We start from the raw sequence: 27275 nt of genomic DNA on the forward strand, positions 1-27275 counted from the left end.
CCTTATCCAGGAAACGGACATTTATATAAATGGGTTTTAATAAAAAAAAACTCTTGCCCTTTATCTGACAGTATGTAGTTCATACTCATTAAATACGTCCCATGTCTCATCTAGCTCGGTACACATCAAGTAAATCACGTCCGCCCCCGAGCTAATTACCCATCAGCAAAGATATCAATTCTATGCGGCAGAGATGAAAATGGAAAACCCAATCTACACCATCCGAAGGACACACGTAGCTCCACCGGGCTTCTTTTTGTTTTTTGCGAGAACAACACAAACTTTCATTATTTTCCCATCCCGTAACGCAATGCGGAAATAATCCCCCAGGAGCACTACACTCCGGACTCCGGTGAGGCGAAAGCGTGCGTAAACATTCCGCCGGCTTCAGGCTTCAAAGTTCAACATCCGGCCGGCCTGCGCCCCTCGAATGGCCACCTCCAACCTCCGGGAGCAAAACGAAGCATCGAGAGCAGTCGTTCACTTCAGTCGCCCATATTGCTGACAGCTGACCTTACACATCCCACCCACCTTCACCCATAACACACACACACACATATACAGGGAGCTATTCCGGACAGAGCTGGAACTATGCTAGTCCAGAGCCGAAACCGAACCCCGGCCACAGTGCAGTAATCCCCACATCCGCTTTTGGCACGTGATAGATATTTGGGCCCGTAGGCGCACACCGCCATCGATGGGAGGCATGATTTAGCACGGCTGCGGTTCGGTGTGGTTGTGTATTAGGTGACTTTTTTTACACACGCCAGATCCGGCCTGTCAGCAGTATCCTGTCGGTTCGACCGCTCGGCACAGTGGGATTAGAACGAGCGGGGCTAGATCCAAGTGCGCACAAAACGTTCTTTTTTCCTGATGTAATAGTGGAATGAAAACAACCAAATTAATTATCCCAACTCTAGGAAAGATTTTATCAATCCCTGAAGAAATATGTCCTTCGAAACGTAAATCTAAATTTCAACATTTGAGGACGATGCACAGCTTTCTGAATTTTAAAAGAAATTTGAGAACTACCGCGATTTTGACGCTTGAAACTCTACCTCGATTTATGTTCTATATTAAAAAGAAAATTTTATTTTTCAATACACAAAAATTAACATTCCATTGGATGTTTGTAAGTCATGGATTAACAATTGGTAGAATTGTTTAACCTTAAGAAATAAATGTTATTGACAAAGTAAAGTCTTTTTTTATGTATGTTCTATATTAAATAGATAATTTTATTTTGGTATACATAAAAATTAACATTCCATAGGATGGAAAAAAATTGGATGTGTGGAAGTCATGGATTAATGGCATTTGGTGGAAATGTTTAACCTTAACATATAAACGTGATTGAAAAAGTAAAGTCATTTTAACTGGTCCGGTAGCTCTAGTGTTAACCTTGTATATTTCCAATTTAGGACTTCAATAGTGGTTCGAATTAGTTTAAAAAATGAAAACTATTCGCCTGCACCTTGACACACAGTGCCCCATTCAGGGCACTGGGGAACTCCAACGTATTGAACTGCTCCGTTCGATGGTGACTCGCTGCATGGCCTGTGCATAACCGAAGCACATGTTCACATTCACAAAGAATTAACCAAAGCGTATGGTGGGTGTGGGTGTGGAAAGTGGCCAGGAAGTGGTTGCGTTAGGCCACTCGACACACTACAACAACACGCAATCCTCCCCACCCGTGCGTCTTCTGGAAGCCTCGGCTGGAAAAGTGCCTCACTGCAGGTAGTGCGTTTCCCACCTACTCACGCTGGCTCGCTACTGGACAACTTTACGGCGTCATAACTTTAGTTTAAACACCCACATTACTTCTGCCCGCTATTATCCGCACATAGACACAGACAAGCGACGATGGGGGAGTACAACGTCGTTAACAACTTTGGTTTTAAAACCATCCTGCCAGGACAACACACACACACACACACACACACACAGCACGCAGCTTTTCTTCGTTGTTTACCGCACTGCAAGGGAGGTTTTCTTCGAAGAACCTGTTTTCCTACGTTTTCCAGGAATCCATTCCCCACATCTGGTTTGACTTTCACCAGCTTTAAACGCTTATTTGAATTTTCATTGCCAAATACGGCTCACTCCAATCATGTAAATTATACAGCTGACATAATAACTAAGCATCAATTTGATGAACTGTCCTTGTACAAATATCGGGGATCAGAAACACAGTTTAGTCATTTGGAAAGGTTGAACATGTTACATGCAGTGCCATAATGGGTTCATGATTCAAATGGCTAATTGAGTGGTATTACCGGACGAAGTAATCCCAACAGGATTTCCCGTTACAAAGGGGGAAACAGTTATGGTGGGATAAACGAAATGCCAAAACAACAAGTATAATTAATCATAACTAAAGTGTATAGAGCATACATTAAAAAAATTGAGGATCATACATTTATGAAGCAATCAACAATGGGGGAGGATGGTGCAGAATAATATGTAGAGATAAAACATGTGTTCAAGGTGACTTTAACATGAAAAAATGACCCACATTTAAACGATCATTCTAAAGGAAACATACGTGAAAACCCTCAGTAGGTTTAAAAACAAGCTGTGGAATTATGTTTAGGAAAATATAACCGAATCAAGTCAAACAAAACTACAGCTTGAACAATAAACAGCCTCGCTCAAACGCTTGCATACTACCTTTACCTTTCGTTTCTTTGGAGTATTTTTACTCTTGCTAAAAATACATGAGCTGCCACTAGTCTTACCACTCTGCACGAACGATCCTAAATAAGCATCAATTGTGAAGGGAAACAATTCCACATGCACAAACAATTGGCACCCACGTTGGACGTCAATGTTAATTAACATGAGAAAAGAAAATAATCTCATCCCACCTCGATGGCGCAGCCCATGTTGCGCCTTCGCAGTAGAAAAATAGAATGCCATTCTTCTGCCATGCTTCGAATGTCACCGGACGTCTTTATCACCTACGACCAGCAGAGCAATGTTTTTACTTTTCTTTTTGCCACCGCCTGTACCTAAGCACCAAACGCCCGCCAGGCCACATTTCCGCCGGGCATTCAGCAGTTAGAGAGTACACGAGAACTCCACGAGGGCGATGACAGGCCGTCAACGTTAAAACGCTCGATCTCGAGTAGCCTCGAACCACTCAACTGCGCTTAATGTCGAAGCTGTCACCGTTTGTCTACGATGCGATGGCTTTTTTCTTCCTCTATTTTTCACTTTTCAATGTGCCCGGAGGATGCACAGCGATGTCCTTCTGCACAGTACACCATCAATTCGCTTCAGCACTTCAGAATGGGAAATAACGCTTCCTTTTTTTCGGTCATCCGACAGCGCAATTGGCAGCGAGCCTGAACCGGATTTTTTGGTTGGAAAAGAAACCATTCTCAATTCAACCTGATGGAAGTAGTGGCTATTTAAATGATCGGTCTGTTTACAGCGAATAGTATGTTACTTTTCATGCTGGTGTACCTTCCAATAAAGACGTTACCATCTCGTTCAGAGCGCCATAAATCTCACGAAGACTTATTCACTTCCCGCATGGTTCCAGACTACGTTAATTGAGCCATCTGAGTAAAGCCTAATTAACACGTGTACCAGCTTGACATAGATCATTAAGATATAAATCAATTCAAAGCTATTATTAATTTCGTCTCAATCACATCACTATAAAGGCATGGATGCTTTGCAGAACACATTTAAAATCTAAAATTTTCTTCGTTGGTACCGGTAAGAGAGAATGGCAACTCGAACTTTCAACCGGTGAATGCGCATACAATCACCGAAGTGCATCTTTCCGCATCAGAATCGTCCTGGTGCAGTGTTTTAACCCTTGCCTTTTTATCCACACTTACCTCGTTTCGGACCGTTTCTTTTGCGGTTTTTGTTTCAGAATCTGGCTGGAGAATCTTCTTAGAGAATGTGAAAACCACTTACCCATGGCAACAAGGATTAGTCCAGAGATACTGTAGTGTACGGACGCCATTTTGATGGTGGCTTTTCAGGCCACCTATATTGGAAGTGCACTCCAGGGCTGGTGAAGATTGTTCACTTCAGCTGGGTAAGGTTTGTGGAAGGATCCTTCCTACCAAAACCCACCCAGCAGAGTACCTCCAAGTACTGCCCTTATTGAGGCGGCTTACGTATGTCCATTTGGCAGACTGCCGCCGCATTTTATGAATGCTTTCAAGGCGAAATTTCACTGAAGCACTATTCTTTGAAGGCTCACACAAAACTCTGGCAATCGTTTCACTAAGAAGTTTGCAACAATCTAGGAATTTAATGCTGGATTGACCGTTTGTTTTGGACATCAACAGATTTTCCAGCTTTATTCACTCCAAGGAGTGGAATGATGAAGAAAATTAAAACTAATTAAGTAAAATGTTTTTCCACAATATCGACACTACATATTTGGTTAGCCACATCATCTAACTGAAATGTAGTAACTTAAACCTTTTTGATATTAACTTAATGAGACGGACAAAAGGAAACCGGTAGGTAGACAGATGCGGTTATATAATAAACTATAATCTTATATCACCGGGAAAACTCAATTCCATAAATGTGTCGGACGGAAAATTCCTTAACAGCATTTCCGCTTCCCACGCTTGATAAGGGTTGCACACAAACTTAAGCGAAAGCTTATCGTTACGGCATCATACTACAATGCCCCCAATGGTTGATGTGCTTTATTTTATTTTATTATTCGTTTCGTATCCTGCTCCAATGCCGCGCACCGGACACGACCGCGCAAAAACAACACGCCATCCCGGTTGACTTCCACTTTGGGCGAGAAGATAAATGTCATCATAAAATAGGTGGAAGATGAAACATACCAAACCGACGACGAAGCCCTATTGCCATTCCTAACCGGCCCGGTTCCCCGGGTTAAAAGAGTGTGCAGTGCTATCGTCGGGCTGGAAAGGAAAACACGAAGCACACAAACACCTCCGGTCCCAGCCGGCAAAGGACACGCCCGCCTTTGCCTGGGCAAAGACGCAGCAAAAAGCAAGAGAAATGGCTTTACACGTCCGGATGGAAGAGGGCGAATGAGCGCGACTGCCGATCCGCGTCGGATCCGCTGGCAAACGGAGGCTGTGGAAATGGGATCGCAGGAAGCATCGCGCCACGTTAGCATTCCGTAGAGGTTCCGTTTTCGGAAAAGGCAAAGATTAGCGGAAAACTTGTAATGGGAAGCGTTCGCTCTCAGGCGCTCCTGGGAAAGTGTGGCGCAAGGTCGAATGCTCGCAAACCTCGAGAGATGCTGAACTTACAAAACTTCAGCCAGCGTCTTAGGGCGAGCGGCTTGTCTGTAAGTCGAGAAGAAACAGAAAACAGTTATCTTTTGGTGCAGCTACTTCATTTAAATAAAATGATTAAAAATGTGTAGAGTGTATTTGGTTAGCGGGCAAAGCTTTTAGGAGGGCTAAACTTTGCTTTCGAAGATGGTTTTATTTTTTTTGTATAATTTTTTTCCTCCGAATGATCCATTGGAATCTTCCCATCTTCAGGAAAAGCTAAGTTGAATTGATGCAGGTTTTTATTTAATTTTGAGAAAATTAATTAAGTACAGTCCTACCGTTGGTCGTTCTGAAAATAACAAAGAATTGAAATATTTAGATACAGTTAGAACATTTTTTGTCGATCCCGATTCCTAGCTCGGATGACGGAAATTTTAGCTCCTCCAAGCGTCAAATCAAACTACTCTTTACTCAGGTGTTTTCTTTTCGCACATCATTACTCATCGTCACGGTTTCCCCGAAAGAAAACATCCCGGGAACGGGAATCAAAATTAATTTTAAGCATCCACCACACGCTCGGTCCGTAATTATCGACCAATAACCGAGCGATTCTCCGTCCATTCCGCGGGCCGAATGCATTAAAACTGGCAAATAAAACGAACCAGAAGAAACCACCAACCGCCTTCATAAATAATTCGCCAAGCGATTGTGAAACGAGTTTCCGAAAAGTTTCATCAAGCAGTAGCAGAATTTATCCCTTTTTTTTCCTCCCTTTGTTTGTCTTTTTATCGATCCATCTTTTGGTTTTGGGTGGGGCTGGCATTCTTTGAAACTCCGTGCAATCATTCCATGGCACCTCGTGCTCGGAAATTAATCGCTCAGCTGGAAGCAAATTCCCAGTCCGAAGCGCCCGGCAGCCATTAGGCGATATAATTTTTGCGATCTTTCACTTTCCCGTCCCTTGGGCTCAGCAGGAGAGAAAACCTTCCAGACATGGGAAGATTTAGGAAAAAAAAATGGTGCAAGCCACATCGAATATAATTAAACGTTTAGTTCTTTGCTCGCTATCTGCACAGGCAATTCGTTTTGAAAATTGGCTGCGATTTGCATCTCGCAGGTGAACCGTGAACCAAACACAGGATCGTGGCGAATCGGATAGAAAGCAAACATTTTTAGTGAGGAACAAAATGTACAAGAACATCTGTAATGAAATTTGTCTATTTTGCTATGTAAATACTTATGTTGGGACCTATTCTGATAGCCGCTGTCGAGGACTAAGGCGGTTGAGATAAATCTTTAATATTTGTCGACTACGGTTTTCTTGCAATTTCGAGAGAAAACGATTGAAATCATGAACAGGTTTATATAATTTTGTATGGAACATTAATGAACAATAATTTCCATAAACATTTCGAAATACAAAATTTTTTTCTTTAATATTCCGCAAAACACCATTTGCCTGAAAACATTTTCTCCTTTCTTTGGATTGTGCCTATGCTGGGCAAGCGAATCAGTTCAACTATCGGAAGCAATACTAAAATGCAGACCTGCAGCATGTTTTTGCGCAACCGAAACCCGAAGCTGTTCTCTGTTGAAGAACCAACTAGAAACAGTGGAAGCCGAGATCCAATCTCTTGAATAGCTCCGACGAAGTGGTCTTGGTATCGAAACCCTCACCAAGGAATGTGTGCTTCAAATGAAGCGCTCGGACCGTTCGCCTTCATCCGCATTCCAAGTCGTGAGTGTGCCCAAGTGCAAGAAGTCAAACCACAGCATGACCCACGACGCTGTCGTACACAATAGCCACTAAGCTTCCAGATGAATATCAGCACGCAGAAGCAGCAGCAGCGGGAACGCCACGATCCAAACGTTGAAGATTAAAAATGCAAATCAATTCCAATCATACCCCAGTGCCCGGTGCAGAGACCATGCTGCGGCAACCCTTCGACCAGGCGGAAGCAAATATCTCGATGGGGAGGGGGCAAAGGCCACCGTGCGCATGTTATGCTGTGCCGGGGAATCGATGCTGAAACCGATGTCTTCACGCTACATCAAAATCGCACACGTCACGCAGCATAGACACGGCCCGGACGGAGGTGGAAAGCCACGACCATCGGCCACCGACCACACCGGCGGTGGCTTATTGACTCAATTGAACCATTTCGATGTGATTGGCGTAATTCAATTACCACAACGTCGAAGCGCCTGGTGGAGGGAGGGGGTGCCAAAACGCGCCCCACACGCACCAGGCGAATCATGTCAGAATTTCACCAATCCAGCAGCGCCAGCGAAACGGCGGCATCCGGCCGTGACTGATTTGTCACCTGCTGGGCGAGGAGGGAATGCAACAACCACGGCGGGGCCGGCGGGCCGTCACGCAAAACATGGCCTTGGCCGGTGCAACATCGCCACATCCTGCCCGGCGCGTTCGCTTGTCAATCGATCTAAATTCTAACGAGGAAGAAAAAAACTAACGCATGGGAAAAGTGCATGGGCCTTGGGCCGGGTTCGGCTGCACATTCTTATGCACACTCTCCATGTTGCAACGAAATGGTGGGAATACTTCCATCAGCATGATAGACGACCAGCGGACGGTAAAGTCGGCTATTCGGCTTCCCAGCCCGACGCAATATACGGTGCTGCAGAGCATGCATCCGTTCCGATGCGCCGTTCCCCCATCGTCGGTATCAGATGTCAATATAATCAATTCATGGTTATCAATCAGACGGGGTACAACGGGGTACCGCCAAACGGAAAGTGCGGCAGAAATTTTTCATTTCCCGATTGACACCCGGATCGGTGACGTGGGAATCGAAAACAATTGCACCCGCCAGCCGGTGGAAAGAATTAATTTTCTTAATGACACGCCATTTTGAAACGCAATTGCAACAAAACAATCGGAACGCCTTGTTAAATGTGAGAGGTAGTAACAAATAAAATGTTAAAGAGAAAAATACAATATGAAAATTTTCAAGAATTACCAGTTTTACACGGATCAATCATTCATTCTTATCATTCTAAAATCATTGAAAAAAAACAACGTTTTGACATAAATGTTTCAGCAAGAGTTGGCATCTTTACACGACTACAAATCAAAATCACTTAAATGTCTAACTTTGATTTGCTCCGTTAATTTATCTAATTTATAAGTCATGAATTTTTTTAAATGTGACTGGTGCGGCAAATACCAATCATTTCGTAAAGCTTTATTCAGATATTAATGATGTACCTATTTTAATTAAAGATTTCGTTGTGTTTTTTTTCACACGAAAAATGATCAAGAGAAAAATAAAATAAAATGATTTTCAACAATTACCAGTTTCACATGGAAAATCTGTCTAAAGCCATTGCAAAAAACAAACTTTTGATAAAAATGTTTCGGCAAGTGTCTTTACACAGTTGCAAATAAAAATCTCTTAAATGTCACACTTTTGATTTGTTCGATTATTTCGTCTAACTTATAAGTTAAAAGCTTTTGAAAAAGTAAATGTGGAAAATATCAATTATTTCCTAAAGCTTTATTCCGGTACTAGTGATGTACTAATTTTAATTAAAGATGACATTGTATCAATTAAATATGAAAAGGGGTGTATGCACAAAATTTGTAATCAAATTTGTAATTTGGATTCTAGTGTTAAGAATCAAAATAGGGGTAATTTTGACCCCAACTCAATTTTCGATTTTGATATCTTGCAAACGGCTGAATATTTTAACAAAAAGATTGCTACTTCAAAAACAAAAATTTCAGATATTTCTGTTCAACCAGTTCCGAGAACCAACTCGACTATCCCTAGAATGCTTTTTAGGGGTCATGTTGACCCCTATTTTCAAAACGCTATAAATTCACTATTTTTGAAGATTTTGAAGATTTTAAATACGTAAACTGTTACTTTTTAGTATATTTGTTAAATATCTTTGGAGGTTTTTGGTTTTTCAAAGAAGGCACTAAAAAGGTAGGTACAAAAACAAAGTTTTACAGTAAATTACTTCTCGTGATTGCTTTATATTGTGAAGGTAGTTGAAACTGAAAACTTACACTGTGTTGAAAAATTGCCCATTAAATTGGTGACAACTATTTATACAAAATCCTTGCTTGGATTCCAATTTACCAAACATTAAAGCACTTTTTACATCTACTGCGTATGTAATGCAGTAGCAATGCAATTAAATTAAAATGTTTTTATCTGGATCTGAACATTTAAAGACAAACAGCGAGCTCTGGTGGAAACAATTTGAAAGTATTTTACGACCAACTGACGCCTCAACTGCCAGCTCAAACTTCCTCATCAGTGTTCCTTAAGCTCTGTGGATAAAATAATTGCATGATATTTGCTTCTTCAATCTTCCAACGTCGTTACATAAAAAACACTATTTTGCTCGTCATATTGCAAGTGATAATTAAAAGAAGCAGGATCGAAATAAGCTCTTTTGTATGAAACTGTATTATAAAAACCGCCAACGCTCGAAGAAACAAAAATTAAGCACCAAAAACTGAATCGGACGAATGGAAAATGTCGCACCGCATGGGGAAAAGAAGACAATAAAAGTGATCAAAATTGAAAACAATTAAAATTTAAACCCCAATCCCCGCCTGGGCCTGTGACGCTTCATCCCCAAACGGGTGTTCGGAATCGGTATCGATCGGAAAACCGACGTATGCCATTAGTCCTTCGCTCCAGCCCTCAAAACTTTGTTCCCTTCCACTGCTCTTTTGCGTAGGCCACAGTCGACGGGCCGAAAGGGACGGTTGGAAAATTATTTTCCATCGCCAGTCACGGGACATAATTCGCTGTAATTATGGTCACCCTCGGCCGCTAGAGCAACCGTGAATAATGTGCCACTGAACTATCGATAATGATTACAATAATTAATCGGAACGGTTCGACTGTAACGTACTGTATGGTCGTTAGTTTAAATTGAGTTTTTACAACTGTTCTTCCTTTTTTTTTTCAACGGTACTGTTTCATAATATTTTTTATTTTCAATGAACAGTCCATATCTGCTAGAAATTTGTTTATCAACCGAAACAATAATTGAGTATCATTGGAAGAAATAGTCCATAACAAATATCCCAAAGTTGAAAATGTAATATATTGGTTGATAATTTTAAGTTTGTTTTTCATTTCTACAAACTTGTTTGCAAGCAAGGAACTTACTGTCATTATGAATGTATGATGATCATTAGATACTTTTCTTGTATTATATTTGGAAATAACAAGATGGAGTAAGAAAGTGACAAGTTTTGGAATAAATAGGCAATTGAGTCATCTTGCGAAAATTCGCTATTTTTCGCCTCCTCGCCTTTTATAAGTTCGCCTCCTTCCATGGCAGGAAGCAAACACGAAAAAATTTACTGCTACATAAAACAGTGGAACTCAACTGGAAAACTACTCCACACATATTTCCCACCGAACGACGCGATGCGCCGTCGCAATTTCACATTTCGCTACCTTCCGGTGCAGGAATACGAGCGTCATTTCTTGCTGCCCATAAATTATTCCTCTAAACTAATTGTGATTGCATGATTTTTTAATCTCAACCTCACCGCCTCCGGTTCGCGGGAGTTGAAGTTTTCTGGCGTTTGTTGCTCCGCTAACCTAATTTCACCCGCGCGTGTGATTAGAGCGCGTGCCATAAAAGATGGATATCACGAACCGGCGCGTGGTGAGAAATTGACGATCCATAAAGTGCGGAGAGTGCGAAGAGAGCAGGATGTTTGGATGGATGAAGTCGGGTCGGAAGGATATACAGGGTAAGTTCTTCCGGTTTGGTGGTAAGTGAACTTGGTGCTGCAGCATCCATGGCAGTGTGCGTACGGAACACGAACCTTCGGTGAGACCGGAAACTCCTCCTGGGTAACTTTCCCATCGCACAATGCCATCAAACGTGGGACAATTTTCATTATCGTGTGCGTTGTTAAATTTGCATCCTGTCAATCACGGGTGGATGTTGCTTTGAAGCTGTCAACCAGTCAGTCACTTCTCGTCTGCCGCGCTGGCACTTTGTGACGAGAAGAGAGCCCGTCAATCACTCGCCTCTGGGCCTACGGGCACAAACTACGAGCGTGGGTCCGAACAGGATCCATTAGAGGCGCAGCTCGGTGGAAGCAAAGTCCAGTTTTTCTCACGTCAAACTGCACGTTGTGAAGCGATAGAAGGATAAAGAATCCTTCGAACTATAAACGTATATTCGCCACTAGCATATCCATCAACTGATCGTTGCATTCGAACGAAACCACAATTAGCTTTACTTAAATTGTGTTTCGAAGGCATTCGATGTTTGGTTTTAAAGATAGATTTTACTGTATCATTATGGCTTTAGGCATGTATTATTACGTCGTACGCGAAACGGATTAATGTGAAACCTTCCGAAGCTTTTCTGCGGCTCACGCCCATGTAAACGAGACGGAGACGTTAAAAGCCCCCCAAAAGACTTTAAACCCTTCGGGTGGTCCCACATGAACAGTCAGGCACACCAGCATATGTGTTTCGAAGGAAAAGGTTCCGCTCGTGAACGACGAGAAACCGGAACCCGTTTGTGAGGCGCGGATCGTACAAAAAAAAGGCTTGACGTTTTCACATGGCATTCAACATAAATTTACGACGGCCAATCTAGTAGCGATGGAGCGCGAAGCTTGTTGTTGGTGTAGTTTTCCCGAAGCGGAACCATTTTCCTGCACAGCCAAAAAGTGGTCGGAAAAACCACCATCAAAAGGGGAACGACGGCGCGCGAAAGGGAAGGCGAGAAAGCGAAAAATCACCATCCCCTAGAGGCGGAACAGTGTCACGATGGATATCAGTACAAATTATTCATCATCACCTGGACAGCGTTTCCGACCTGCGGGGGAGTGGGAGTTTTGTGGAAGGAAGGATATTTCCACGATGGAAAACGCGGGTACCGAGCGCACAGAAGGGAAATGTTTTCCCTCTGTTATATATCTTCGCCTCCATTGGTGGTTTTCTGTTTTTCTGCACGAAAACCACAAAAATACAGTGACCCAACGAATTGACAATTTTTCCACGATGAAAAGGTTCATCACACCGACGACGAAAACGAGCTTGTTAGCCCTCCGCCAACTACCTTCGGCCAAACATTTGTTAGCATAACTGATGAGCTTTGCTCGGTAGCTTAAATCCAAAGCTGAAATAGTGCAGAAAAGTGCGACCGGAACGGCGTCGAACGGTCGGGAAAGATGTACACTCCCATGAGCCCTTTTATTCCACAACAAACACATCGGAGGCATAAATATTTATTTAAAATAATCTCCGGTCTTTTTTAATTCCAGTTGACCTTTCGCTCCCGCTTTCTAAATGCTTGAGATTTGCGACCGCGGTAGGAACGGAAAGGGAGCGAGTGGCCGGCAATGCAATGGAGAACGATTTCAAAGTCAACACAGCTCCCTTCAGCATCCTTCCCACATGAGAGTTTCCTTCGGTCGGGGACAAAAAAAAAGGATGCGGCAGGAATAACAAGGCGACCGGCACGTACACTTCACTTCCGCGTGAGCCCGACCATAAGGGAAAGGATAACGCTCACGTAACAGACATTCGTAGGAGGCTCAGGAGGGGGAGGGTGAGCGAAACCCGTAAGAGCCGGCCGAGAGTCACGGGATTCACGTTCGCCCCACGCCGGGGGAACCTCATTATTTCGGATCGAGCAAAGTGCGACCGAAGCTGGAGATTAGAAATTCCTAGAAATGGTAGCCGGCGCTCGTGCCTTGCGATTGTGCAGTCAGTCACTTGTATTAGTTCGAGTGGGATGTGTAAATATTTATATAATGGTTTGCGAGAGCACTATAACGTGCCAGGCTTGTTGATCGAGTGAAGCGTTTGTTTTGCAAGGCGTATTACAACACGTCGCATTTGTGCAAAAGCATCACGCTTCGAATGTAATGCGAGTCCCAAAGACATTTTCAGGCAGCATTAAAAAGCAGCTTGAATGTTGTAATACATTGCGGTGCAGGTAAATTGTGAAGAAAGAAACAATTAGAAGGTTTGGGTGACACGAGCTTTAATACCTAGTTACCATTTTTATGTTGTACCTTTGGGCGCGGAAAAAGATATTAACTTCTCCGTAAAACCGATAAAAATACATATTTTATTGACTTTGCGTTCCAGCAGTTTGAGTACTATATGGTGTCCCAGATAGTCTAGGCACGATTTTGATACGCATTTGTTTTTTTTCTTTTGACGTTTTTCTAGCTAATTATTGTGTATATTGGTTTACATTCAACATTCAATCAGCCTCAAATGCACCAACCTCACAGCACCAAGAAATCCTACACAAATGGTGCATCATTGATATTGTTTTATTGAGTCAGTTGTCAAAAATGAAAGGTGAGAGTATCGGAAGAGTTTGAATCTGGATGTAAACCCTAGACTTGGCAAACAATTTGTGATAATTCTACGCGTTTTGCACTTTAACCGAAAACGTTTAACTGGAAAATTCATTGAAAAAAGGAATGATGATTGAAAGACAATTTGCGAGCGTGGAAAGCTTCAGGATCCATTTGTGACAGCGGAAGTAAGGCACTTGAATTACTTGCCGAAGTTGATATCGGTAAATTATGCGCTGCATACAAAAGCGTATCCCAAAGGGCTGAAACCGCTAAACTACTCCGAAGGCCAATACTTTGAAACTATTTGAGCCCTGACTAAGACATATTTGCAAAAACAAGTCCATGCGGCAGATTTCATCAAAAAACTTCAAAAAAACATCCAAAAACGTATCCAAAATCATCGGCAAATAGTCTGTGCTCAAGGTATTAGCAAAATTTCGCCCCTTGACTTACAGTAAAATAGAGTTGGCAATATTCACCATGAAATGTAGAAGAATTTATTAGAGGACCGAAAAATAAAAAGAAAACTGGGTTTGCTCTAAACCCAAATTTATACTGAATTTAAAGTTTAGACATACTGACGCATTCTTAGGTTAAGTTTAAAACTTGGGTTTGAAATTCGATGAACATTCTTACGTGAATATGTAGTGAATGACGTGTTCACGTATTTAAATCTTGTTTTTCAATCGCAAAAATCACACCTGTTCTTTTAATCGCTATTACAAAGAAGATGCAACCTTTTTCCAAAATGTTATCTAATAAAACAAACCTCTCTCTACTGTTTACTATATTTCCTCTTAGATGCAAATTATTATACCGTGTCATACCAAAACTATCTTGCCTTTTAATGAACCGATTTCACGCTCCTGACTAGAAAACGGTTTCTCTGTTTCATATCCTCAAAGCGACGTAACACTAATGCACCGCTCTCTGTTTCTCCCCGTTTTCCAACTATCATAAGTTGCTCGTTAAAATATGTTAAACTATGTGCAAACTGTTCCACCCTACGGGCTGCTGTAAAATGAAACGGCCGTTTGCCGTTCACATAAAATAATTGCTCACTTTGAAGGGAATCGAAATAAACGACCCGTGACATCTCTTTTTTGCCACCATGACTTCGGTCCCCGAGAGAGTACTCTGGGCCTCGTAGGAAGTTGGTGTCCAGATTGCACAATAAGCCAAGGTGCACCGTTTGGTCACTAGTACCCAAGAATTGTATGTGTGTGTATGTGTTTGGTAAACCTTATCATGTTAGAAAAGCCAAATCAAGCAATTTGTACCACAGCCACCAGAGTGTAGTAGTTGCCTGCAGGCATAACTTTGGAGTCCGTCCACCCTGCGTCCCTCTGTTGATCAGCGTTTCCACCGGTGCAGGGGGCTAGCGGTAGCAGTTAAAAGCAAATACTTTGCCTCCCATTCCGTATCGGTACACTCGGGCAGTGCTATGCTGCCCAGCCGAACAGCCAGAGCAGAACGGGGCCGGCCGGAATCTCCTCCTCGGGAGGCATTGCCTTCGAGCATTCCTCCTGCCAGTGCCTTGGACTCGGCTGTAAAGGATGCCAACTCGGGCGATCCACCACCCGGCGACCGGTCAGCATGCCACCGAAGGAAAGCGGGAAAACTTTCATCCGCCAATCGAACTGCGAACACCAACGAGACCGAACCGAAATGGGATGCAGCTGCACTGGCAGAACGGGTCGGCAGGAAAGTTTTCGACACTAGGTGCCACCGTGGTGCAACACTGCAACACTACCCGGGCATTGAGGCCTTGAGAAAGACATAGGATATCCAGGACGATGAAATGAGGCCATACCAAAAAAAACAAAAGCCCCAGGAAAAGCGCTCGAGCAAAGGCCGTCGATCGATAAATGAGTGAAAATGTGTCCCAAAACACGGCTCCCAATTACGAGCTTTTCCAACTCCGGTCACCGTTGCTCATTACGAATTAGCTGCACACAAACACTCGTTCGTTCTTTTGCGCTTATAAAAGTCGAGTAATACAAGCGAAGTATGAAATGGAATTCAAAATACATTTCAACCAAATCTGCACAGTGGTACGGGAAAACTACCCATAGTGAACCTCTGGGGTGAACTTGAGGCACAATTCAGTCGCAAACATTAGCATCAACATCATCATCATCATCAGCATCGCGAGCCGGTCAGCTCAAGGCCAAAAGGCTTTTGAGTGTTCGTTTGCAGTTTCTTTCTCACTCCCACTTTCCTTCCAGTTTGCGACTGAAAGTCTCCGTGCCCTCTTGGGCATAAGAGCTTGGGCATTCCGGGAAGCCGCAGGGAAAATGGCGACTCAATCGTTGAGGACCCGCTGTACAGTGGTTCGGCGAGTGGATTGTTTGATTGGATAACATGGAACCATACAGATTCTCAAACAAAAAATTCCAAAATATTATCCTTACAACAACCCTGTGCACAACGTCCCTGGGCAAATGTAAAAACAACAATGTCAAATTCAGCACATAGTTTTGTTAATTACAAACCATCATCTGTTTAGAATTAAATTTGGTTTGAATTAAGCTGCCTTCCTTTTTGTTATGATTTTAATTTGAAAATTTTCAATTATTTGTACGTTCATTAGTTCCAACATTTTTTCTATAAAATAACTTGTAACAAATTAAAAACAGCAAGCCTTTTGGTGAGAATGTTTCCCAGATAACATAAGGGATATATGATGTATGTTTTTCTACTTTTATCTAGGTAATACAAGCCTCGAAAAAGCAGGGTGTATTACAAAACAATCTTGATGTTTTAAAATATATATTTTTTGTTTAATCAAACTCCAAGGAGTTAACTCAATCCTTAACATCACTTAGTAATGTTCGATGAGAAAATCGCAATGTTTTACTTCATATGATTTTGAAAACCTTCCAAAGATTTATAACTTTATTTATTTGAAAAAATGTCAATAAGGCTAGCGCAGACCATTTAATGTCTTCTGCTGGACCACTGTGAGCTAATTTCTGCATCCGAGTGGATGTGGAGAATTAATATTTTCCAGCCAAGTGGGTGGCCGGTGCGTTGATGTTTTCGTACGTGCGACTAATTTTTCTTATTATCCAAACGGACCACATTTTTCGGTTGGTCTGCTTCACGGTTGCGTTCCATCTCCTCCTCGTCATTCTTACGCTCCGCCGAAGGAATGGAATGAGTTTCGCATGTTCTTGATGTTTTCTCCCCGACCGCTCCACCTCACCCTCAGATGCAAAACCGCCCCTCTCGCTCCTCATGCGATGCGATGTAGAACAAGTTTTGGCTGCCTGCGGTGTCGAACGTTCGGTAGAAATAGAAAAATTTAACATTCCTCGCTGTCTTCGTGCCGCCCTCCCCCCGGAGAAGAGGGGTCCGTTCTGCCGAATCGGAAAATTTTCCACCGAACACTCACACACACCGTGTGCAGAATTTCGTATCCGTGTTTGTGTCCCTGTTTGGGTGTGTTTCCAGCGAACGACAAGGATTTGCGCCCTTGGCAAATCCAAGACGTCCGATTCCGGAGAGCATTCGCGCTGCCGCTCGTCCCGATCGTAGATCTCACTTCCTCCGGAAGGAAGGTACTACACGGCCTGCGGAGGAGGAGGAGGAGGAGTGGGGTGGGGGGAAAGGCGAAGGCGAAGGCGACCAACACACACTCGACAACAATCAGGTGGGAAAATTACCTGCAGCAGGATGGTGGCGGTGGTTCCACGCTGTGCGAGCACGCACAACTCTCCTCCTGGTATTCCAATGTGGCGGCGTTGCGGAAGCTACCGGTGCACAAGCAATTATGATGTGGGCGAGGGGTGAACGGTGCGCGGCACCGGGAGCCAGGGGTGTCCCGGGGGTTGGGACGGTCGGCCGCAACCGGGGTGGCAGCGAGGGAAGGTGTACTTCCGGCGCAAGATGAAGCAAGAAGTCAGCGGAAACCCCGACACTAGGATGCCGGATCCTTCGCCGTTCGAATCCTGTACACTTTAGCTCGCTTTCTCGCGCGCGTACATACACAAATATCACAACGGCACACACAGCCTCCGTGTAGTGCGCTGGTTAAAATTATTCCGCAAACAAACGCCTGGTTCGGCGAATACGACCACGGACTCCTACAGGCTTGCTCCTTTCCTACGCTCGGAGATGTTTTGCACAACTGCTCACTTGCCTTGGTACACCTTCACACGGCAGCACAAACATATCATGAACACTAACCGACACACAAACACCAACACACACACACACCAACGGACACAAACACACCGACGCCGTGGTGCGTCGCCGGGAGATATTTTCCCCGACTATATATTTACATTTCACTCGCTTTACAGCGTCACCTGCGCGTTGAGGCTGGCCCGGTCGGCGGTTCCTGGCGCTGTTTGGCAAAACGGTACCAAAACATTACCTTTTGCGTAACACCAGCACCTGCCCCCCCCCCCCCCCCCCACCCGGGCGCTCGGATACGCTGAAAGCCCGCCCCAAACAAACCAGATGCTCCGTTCCAACGATAGCCTAAAAACAGCGCCACGGCCATGTTAAAATAATGCAACGCGCAATGCAAACAATAAGCAGACGTAACGAAGGTAAACAGAATCATTAAAGGTAGCGTAGCTTAAAAGAAAAGAATGGCGAGGGAACACACACAAATTTCTCGAAAACAAACATCATAAATGCGCATCCTACGCTCGAGATTTATGCAAAACAATGAAGTATCATCCCGTAATCCATCCTTTTGGTATGATGGAATCAAAATTTATTACCACGCGCATGTCTAATAGTTAGCATAATTCGAGCAATGGTGTACGAAGATATCATAACACTCCTATAAACTTTGAATTCTATTTGTAATGCACTTTTGTTTAGGACAAATAAAAAGGTTATGTCCCATATTTGAACTGGTTTAATCGAATTAGTTGAATTCGAAGCAGTATAACTTTGAGAGGCTTACATGAAGGTGATATTGTAAATTATTTACTAGCAATATCTACACACTCCATTAAAGTTCTAAATTTAAATGAACTAATATGATATCGATTCAATGTAAAATATAAGGGTTAAGAAAAGACGTATAGATTGCAAATTGCTTATAGGATGAAACTATAACATGAATAGTAGAGCTAATTTTAAAATGAAAGAGAATATACATCAACTGATGAGCCAACGAATCAGATCGTATTGTATAAACAATAGTTTTAAGAAGCAGATTGAAATATCAAAAGCTTTACGAAAAAGGAATACGGACGGAACGGAAATGGAGATACATCAACCGGAAGTTAGGGGAAGAATAATACGAGTAAGAAAAACCAAAATAGACTAAATCGTCGGATGACAATTAGTAATATAATTTACAAAAGAAGCCTAGCAAAGGAGATAGATTCCAACTTTTTGTCAAATTTCTAGAAATGAAATTTGTAGAGAACTCTAGAAGTATAAGAGTGCATATGCATATGCGTTAGACAATTATTCATCAAAATGTTGATTGAAATGTTCACAGGTGGTTTTCTGTTTCGAAACGATAACCATGAGCTCAAAGCCCAACGCAAAGTTTGACCCTATCAAAAAATGGTTCATTAGCAACTACAATTTCAGGCGAACACGTTCCTAGTTGCGGCTAGACAAATGCACCACAGGAAATAAATTTCCGATCGAAAGACTACATGAATAGTTAATCCTTTCGACCGAAATGCTGTGTACCGTGTGGTGGGTGTACGTTTGTAATGCCATCAGATCCTTGGCACCGGTAACGTTATTACGAACCGATCCATCACGCTCCCAACTCGACCCGGGGCCGAGGAGAGTGCCCGGGAAAAACTACCACAACGGACGCAGGGAAGCCCAGACAAGGTTGGCCAGTTGGCAGGCGGAATCCACCTACGTGCGAGCGCAAGCGACCCTAATTAAGGAAACCGCACAAAAGTCAATTCTAAAAGCATTACGTTGTCGTTCGCCAGTACCCTCCAGTCTAGGGCGCGTTCGTTCGTACTTTTTGGCAATGCCTCGGAGGAATTGGCACCGCGCAAACGTTCTAGAACTTCCGGCTGCAACGCTAGCGCGCGACCGGCCGCAATCGGAATCGCTTTTCGAAGGTTCAGAGGAAACCTTAAATTTCCGATAAAAGGTTTATGCTGACATTTTTATGGGCTATCATCGTGGGAGGGACGCGCGTGCGGGGGAGAGGATTTTGCGTAGGGAAACCGAACAAACGGGCGGCAATCCCGGCCACTACGATGTGGGGTTTCCCCGTGGCGTTTGGGGAAAGAAAAAAACCAACCGCACTTTTCCTCACCTTTCATTCAGCAGCGGCTGATGGAAAATTCAATTTTCGATTTACGACCAGAGCGGATTCTGACTCGTCCTTGTTGTTGTTGTTTTTTTGTGTCTTTTGTCCTATCTCGTTGCCGTGTCCTGTGCTGTACCGTTTGCTCTTTTAGCATTCCCCTGCTTCACCGTTTAAGGTCTCGTTACGGGCCTAGCACGACATTGTGCCAAAAGGTACGGCAAACTTAACTTAGTTTTAAACGCGATCACGAACGAACGGTACATCCTCGCCAAAAGTGCATCATCATCATCAACATTGTCGCCGGTCGGTCGGTAGCATCATCCCGGTGCAGAAAAGAAAACTTTCTTCCGTATTGTATCTTTCGTTTTTTTTTTGCTCTTTATCTCTCTCCGTTCGTCCCTAGTGTACATAGCATGTTAAGTACCCTTCTGTTGAGAAGCGTACCTACAAAAACCAACAAATGCAAACTCCTCGCTCGGAAGTGCTCCGGATTCTTGTATACCATTGTCCTTAGTGTGTTTGTTTTACTACTCTTGTATTTTCCCCCTCCCCTGTAGCATTTTCGCCCATGACGCAAAAGAGCCCTTTTTCAGTGCCAAAAGCCCGACTCTGGCCCGTGTGTGAGCCGTCTTCCTTTTCCTTGTTTTTTTTGGTCCTCCGGAAGGACAAAGCGCTAGCACGAAACCGTTTGTTAATCCGCATTTCTTGGAAGCAGCGGGTTCTTAGCAGCGCCGGTTAGAGCACCGTAATCTTGTGCAAAACAACGCTGCACATGCTCATCAGGAGATGTTTCCATAACTAAAAACAAATGGCTGTACGCACTCGACAAGACATTTGCCACTCGTTGTTTTATCGAGATGCTCAAAATTGTTAACGGTTTCCGGTAAACTTCACGACCATTACATAAATAGCAAACGACTGTATGCACTCTAAAGGACATGCAAGATTTAGTTGATTGTTAATTGCAATACATTTAATCCCATTTGCATAACATGGCATCTTTTAAGACTTGTACAAAGTGTTGAATATACATAGCCAAATATAATCCTCAACCAGTTTTTTTGCATTATCCATCCAACTCCAGGGTACATCTTAAATAATTTCTCCGTCCTTCGTACTACAAATGGTAACGAGGTGTCGGATATACTGTATAATTGGAATATGCCTCATGAATCCAAATGTGGATGCCTTAAGTCTGGACTGAGCATTCGAACGACAGAAAAAAAGAGCCGAACATTTCTTGCGTTCAGATTCCAAACGGCAGCTCAAACGTAAAAGTTAAACTACTTCCATTGAATTATTGAAATTTGGTACGGAGTAGGTTTCATATATCAACACGTTCTGACGGCGGACGATTTTCCACATGACATCTTAAATTTAATCCAGCTAAATATCCGTGATGAGTCTATAAACTATGGAAATTTCCTCGGTTCCATTCACTTTCTTCTTGCCAAAATATCACATACAGTTTTTTTTTCTTTTGTCATGAAATTTCGAAAAAGTTCACTTCTCACTTGAAAACCTTAAACTAAATTAACGCTTTTGAAGCTACTGTTTTGTCATTGTATTGATTGTTTTATTATTATATGACACACGTTATGCTTATCTACTAGCCTATAAGCTTATCTACTAGCCTTTATAACGTTATGCAATTTTTATTAAAATGTATAAATTCATAGCGCCAATCCAAATCGAATTCAAATCGATGAACAATAAAAATGCTAATCTGGGAAAACACACTTTGTCAGTAACGGACTGAAGTCTATTACGCAATCTGGCAACACAAACGAAAAATAACATCACCCAAGTATTCATGCCCCATTGGTGTGTGACTCAATGTTATTGTTATCCTGCCGCATATTTGAGCCTGTTCCAGCATACACTGGCATCTAGCGCTCGCCAAACTCCACACACAACCCATAATCGCATCCCGTTTTGGTCGATTTACCCTCACGGCCTATCAAAGGACCCTTTGGTACGTCCATCACGACGGAGTGTCGACGGTGGAAAGCACCCAACACGCCCGAAAATTGAAGTTTTATTGAGCGGACGGATTTGAGCAAACGATCGGCGACGAAAAGCCTGTCAGCATCGGCCAGTCGACCACAGCGATCCGGGTGGGTGTCGGGCAGGAGACTGTGCGAATTCCGTTGCAGTTGCACTGCGGTCACAATGGGCGAAAGGATACCGGGTGCTCCCTTCTGAAACATGCATTGTCTCTCTTTTTCATTCCATGCTTTTTTTGCCCTCCTTTCCCTTGAATTATCTTTCGAGGCCGGTGTTGTCGTGCGTCGTTCCAGGATCAGGCCATACGTTCGAGTGCCATCTGTACGTTTCCGACCCGCTGCACGTAAGGGTGATTCGCTTGTTTTTCCTTTTCCACCCCGACAAGGTCTGTTGCAACGTCACATGTTGCCAAACTTAATCCGAAAGGTGCTGGATTTTTTAAGGCCGTTCGGAAAGATGGAGGGGTAGAGTCAAGAAAAAAGAGATGTTCAGTCTAAATGCAAACTACTCCCCATGCAGTACGCTAAGGGGTAACAAACTCAAGACAGAGTGATACAAAACGTGAAATTCGAAACAGTTTCCTAGAAGAATGCATCCCACTGAAGCGATAAAAAAGGTAACTTACTGCAGAGTAAAGTATGCGCAGCGGTGCAATCAATTGTAAAGCAATTTTGTTGCATCAATGACGCTAGATCATTAATCAACATAACAAAAATAACACAAAATGGCTTTGGTAAAATGGTAAAATAAGGGGAAAAAAGAATAATTAATACGTACCTGGTGGAAAATAAAACCAAACTAAAAGATCTTTATGGCCGGGTGAATTCTGTGCAAAATAAAGAAGAGAACGAGAAAATACAACATAAGTAATGAAATCAAAATAAAACGTGAAAAGAAGAAATGAACAATGCAGTATACACCCGAGTTAACCCGTTCATTGCCTTCCCATTGAGGCTCCCTCCCTAATGCATCGAGAGGAGCCGGCAAACAGAGCAGCGCAATTCGAGAGAAAACACACCAAAACCAGCGACACGGAAAAGCTCATTTCGCGATTCGTGGGAAAGCTCTCGCGGGACCAATTCATCACGGGTGGGCCCGATTCGATCCGTCCGTTCGTCGGCCGTCTTTTCTATGTTGCCAGGGCTGCAGCTTGTTTCGTTCATCCCGGTCCCTTGCACCCTGCCCCTTCACGCAGCCAAACCGAAGAAAATATGCATTCGCCACGTTCACATGCCTCTGAAGAGCCGCTCCGAGAACAGCTGACAAAGGTAGACAGAGCATTTGCCAGAATTTTAGTTTCCGGACCTGTGCGTTCGGGTTTGTCAGCTGCACCGTACTTCCCGGGGGTAAAACTGGGGTTGCAAAATTTGCCCTGACACACACATACACACAAACGCACATACACCAGGCATGTACCTTATAATGCGAGAACAAAAAATTTGCAAAGGATCAAAAAAGTGACAGCCAGCTGACGAAGCGAAGGGCTCGGAACTGATGCAAAAATATTGGTTCCTCGCGGGGTGCACAAGAAAAGAAAGAAAAAAGGACGCAAGGATAAATAGTTCGCAAATAAGAACGACACACAAAAACACAATCTAACGTCGTTCAACGAACCGAAGAACAGCCGGAGGCGAAAGGAAAATACGAAACCTCGTCTCCCAAAACACGTAACCGCCACCCCGGGTTTGGTTCATCGGGCGAATCTGGATCATCAGTCATCTGCGAGCGGCATATATCATTCTCCGCTCGTTTGGGGTTTGCGTTCGGAAGCCGATCTAAGTCAGGCGGAAAGGATGCAATGCGGAAGTGCCGACCGTACCGCACAGACAATGCTGAGTATATTAATCTATGGATGTTATCCGGCTGATAAATCACTACGAAGCCCGTTGGAAAGATTTACAGCTGAATGATATTTTTACGGTTCCATATACTGGTTGCCTTCAAAGAAAAAGTACCTAATGTGTTTAAGGATTGGTGTGGATGATCTTATAATTTAATATCCTTACTGACACATTTCACTGGCACGCCAAACGGAAGAACGGACATTTTAGAAAAATAATTTTATTTGGAAAAAGTCACACTTAAATCACACATAGTCGTTTTTTGTACCGCTCCAATTAAACCTATTTAACTGCCACTGCAATGTGCTGAATCGCGATTCAGTACAACATACCATAAAACTTATATGGTTATCTCCGTTTTAACCTTTAGCAATCTAACACTAACAAAGATTTTAAAGTTCTATTTGAAAGATTCCAGAGATGTTTTTTTGTTACGTGAAAAAAATGACTCCTATTATCTGCAACGATCATATGGATTAATCATAAAATTCCCAATGAATGATGCTGAATAAATTTACGATATGACGGTTCAATAGGGCTCATTAAAAGAGAAATTGGAAAACGAATCATCGTTTCCAGTTGAAACCCTAATCCTTTCACCTCTTTCGACGACAACCGCTCTGCTAATCGTCGCTCTTAAACCATTTAATTCCATTCACTCCAACCTTTTATCGAGTGCTCCTTAAAGACATTTCCGTTTCCGTTTCGCATGGTCATGCGGTGCGCACCAGGGGTAAATGGGATTTAACGGGCCGATTCTTTACACCACATTCTTCGCATTTTTTCTTACTTCCTTTTGCTAGACCAATATCGAACGACGATTGCACAATCGCCGGTATATCGGTTTTATGTTTGGTGGAACTGGAATTAAGGTACAATATAGCGGAACCGGCGGCTTCGTGCGCACGCCGGCGTAGAACTCAATTAAAGCCAATTAATTCAACGACGCTAATTGCGGGGCGCATGGCCGTTGGGTGGCGCGACCGTAGGCAATTGCAAAAACCACCTGATTTCGGTGTGGATAGGTTTTGCTAAAACGAAAAACATAATAAATAAATAAAAAAGGTTGTGGAAAAAAACTACCGATCTTTGTGCAACAAAAATACAACGAAAAGATACTTTAAGAAGTTTGTAGAAGACTGTAAAAAGTCGATGCTTCCCGTTGGTACAACGTTCCGATACGGTTTCAGCGTAACACTCTTCAAACGCGTAGGGCAATGGGATCAAAGTAGTTCAGAATCTTGGGCGAGAAGAGAAATGGTCCGACATTGGTAGGATTGATTAGTTTCACCGTACACAAGCCCACTCACACGCACACGCTAGCCAAGTGTCCACCCTATTGTCCGGGAACTGGGACATTCCGTGCCGTTCCCGGGACCGCGCTTTGATGAATCGTTATCGAATCGTATTAGGTTTCGTCTTTCGACAGCCGTAACCTAACCATCACTACACTCGGCGGAAGATTTAATTCAATTTGTTCGGTTATTGTTATCGAGTTGTGGTTGGATGAAAGGCTCCGCACCGCGTGTCCGTGTCACCGGTTTCATCTGGCCACTATTAGGTAGGCTTCCCTTTCCTTCCCCCGGCTTCCGCTTCGTTGGGGGAAACGGAAAATCACCTGATATGTTTCACCACATGCGCCCAAGAAAACGCTTTCCCACCGCGCGAGGGGTTTCCACTGGAAAGCAAATTCTTTGGCTGGCTCGCACCAACACCACCGCAAACACGCCCTGAAGCACGAACGCTAGGAGTCCCGGGTTTGCCGGTGCAATGGGTTTCCCAGCTACACCGTTTTCCAACGACCGTCTCTCATAGCACTACGGAAAAACGCTGAAAACTCAACGAAGTGTCTGCGGAGAACGGGTTTTCTGTGCCCGTTTGCTGACAGTTCGGTATGCACAACTTTTCGGACGTAAGATGATAGTTTCTCCCGAGCACCAGAACCAGGCATGGAAGCCCACGTCGAACCCAATCGAACGATCAATACACACCTGATTAAAAGGTAATTTTTTCGTTTCACAGCACACTGCGATGGAAACGGGCCTGATCGATCAGAACACGGTGAGCGAAACTGCTGCAGCAAAACGGCCGTCCCGAAAACGTGCGCCGCCGCCGTGTGTGTATGCACCAGTGAATTTGGGCCTCCAAAAGCCACACCAACTATGGACCGGTCGGGATACCGCGAAGCTCCGGAAGATCCGTGCAGACGGATAGCTAACAATACTCTGGCCCGGCGTGGTCTCTTCCGCTGGCGAAATGGCTCGGGCCTGCTGCTGGCCGGATGGCTGACGTTGGCTGGCAAAATTTCACCGCTCACGCTCTCGCTCTCGCTTCGCTTCAATTCTCCCGCTCGCACGCCTTCGCTCATCTCGCTCGTTCGCCTCTCGCTGCGGCAATCATCTCGCTCTTTCTTTCAGCCCCGTAACAAAACAGTGCCCACAACGTTTCTCACACCCCCGCACCAGTGGAGGTGCTTTTCTGACCTTTCTTCGCACGTTCGGGAACCTTGCACCAGAACGCCACGGCATGCGTGGCGCCTACGAAAGGGACGCGCCGGAGGACTGAAGAAAGGGTATCTAATTACACCGGAGTGTGCTGGATACCGCGTGTGTGTGTGGATATGCTGTCGATAGGGAAACATGTGCCCATCATCAGCCGACTGCCGGGGCACTGGACCGCGGTCAAATCTCACACCGGACTGTAACATTCAGAAGGCGAAAATGTTGGAGATTCAAGACCTAAAATGGAGTGCTGTTGTTGATTGTACATCAAAAATCGGATTATCCAGCACGGAGATTTTGGATAACACTAATTGTAGTTGTCGCTAACCAAATTTTTCACTTGATGCATCTGAGTGAGATTGTTTCGGCCTTGACTTTGCATCTGGCAGCAATCGAGTCTGGCGCATAAATTAGCAATTAATTCTTTTTTGTTCACGTGCATGATGTTATTCAGTTTGTTCTCAGGAGGTAATTCGTTTGAAATGGCTACACATTTTTTTTACATTTACAGTCCCAAAAGTTACTTGATAACATCATTTAAAATTATTTCAAAACACCTGAAATACACTTTTAAAACTTCTTTGGGGTGTTAAATACAATTTTTGCACAGCTTTAGGTCGTGAAAAAACTAAAATTTCGTAAGGAAAATTTAAGATCTCCTTACAAAACCTTTTACTCACGTATTTGTTGATGGCAGGTATGAATCATAGCCAAATCCCATATTCAAACCCCCTACATTTTAGAATGTTTATGGATTTTCCATTCTGTACAAAATATTTTTTTAAAAGAATAGACTTGTTTTTGACAATGATACTTTTTACAAATCATGCTTTAAGGCTATTTTAGCGCACAACCGTTAGTATTTAGACACGTAATAAATGCTAAATTAGTTCAATCCAGTTCCTCATGGCTGATCAACAAAATCAGATGACGACAAATGGCGTGATCACAGATACTAATCATCCAAACATGAAATTATACCTCGGTCGTCTGTTTGGCAACTGTTTGTCCACGAAAAGGCTACGAAATGGACTATACATTTTTCTGCGTCTTTAAAATGTATCTCAACATTTTTTTAGCCAATTGTCTACC

At 43.5% G+C, this 27275-nt stretch overlaps 1 protein-coding gene across 1 annotated transcript in view; it reads right to left on the reverse strand.

Annotated features, from left to right (window-relative positions):
• Positions 1-22677, reverse strand: part of LOC131287607 (protein rolling stone) — a 42876-nt gene extending 20199 nt beyond the window's left edge. Inside the window, exon 1 of the mRNA XM_058316674.1 lies at positions 22619-22677. The gene's annotated coding sequence lies outside the window, so the exon portion shown is untranslated. The remainder of the gene's footprint in view (positions 1-22618) is intronic.
• Between the last annotated feature and the right edge of the window lie 4598 nt (positions 22678-27275).

The sequence above is a fragment of the Anopheles ziemanni genome, chromosome 2, assembly GCF_943734765.1.
Source record: "Anopheles ziemanni chromosome 2, idAnoZiCoDA_A2_x.2, whole genome shotgun sequence".
NCBI lineage: Eukaryota > Metazoa > Arthropoda > Insecta > Diptera > Culicidae > Anopheles > Anopheles ziemanni.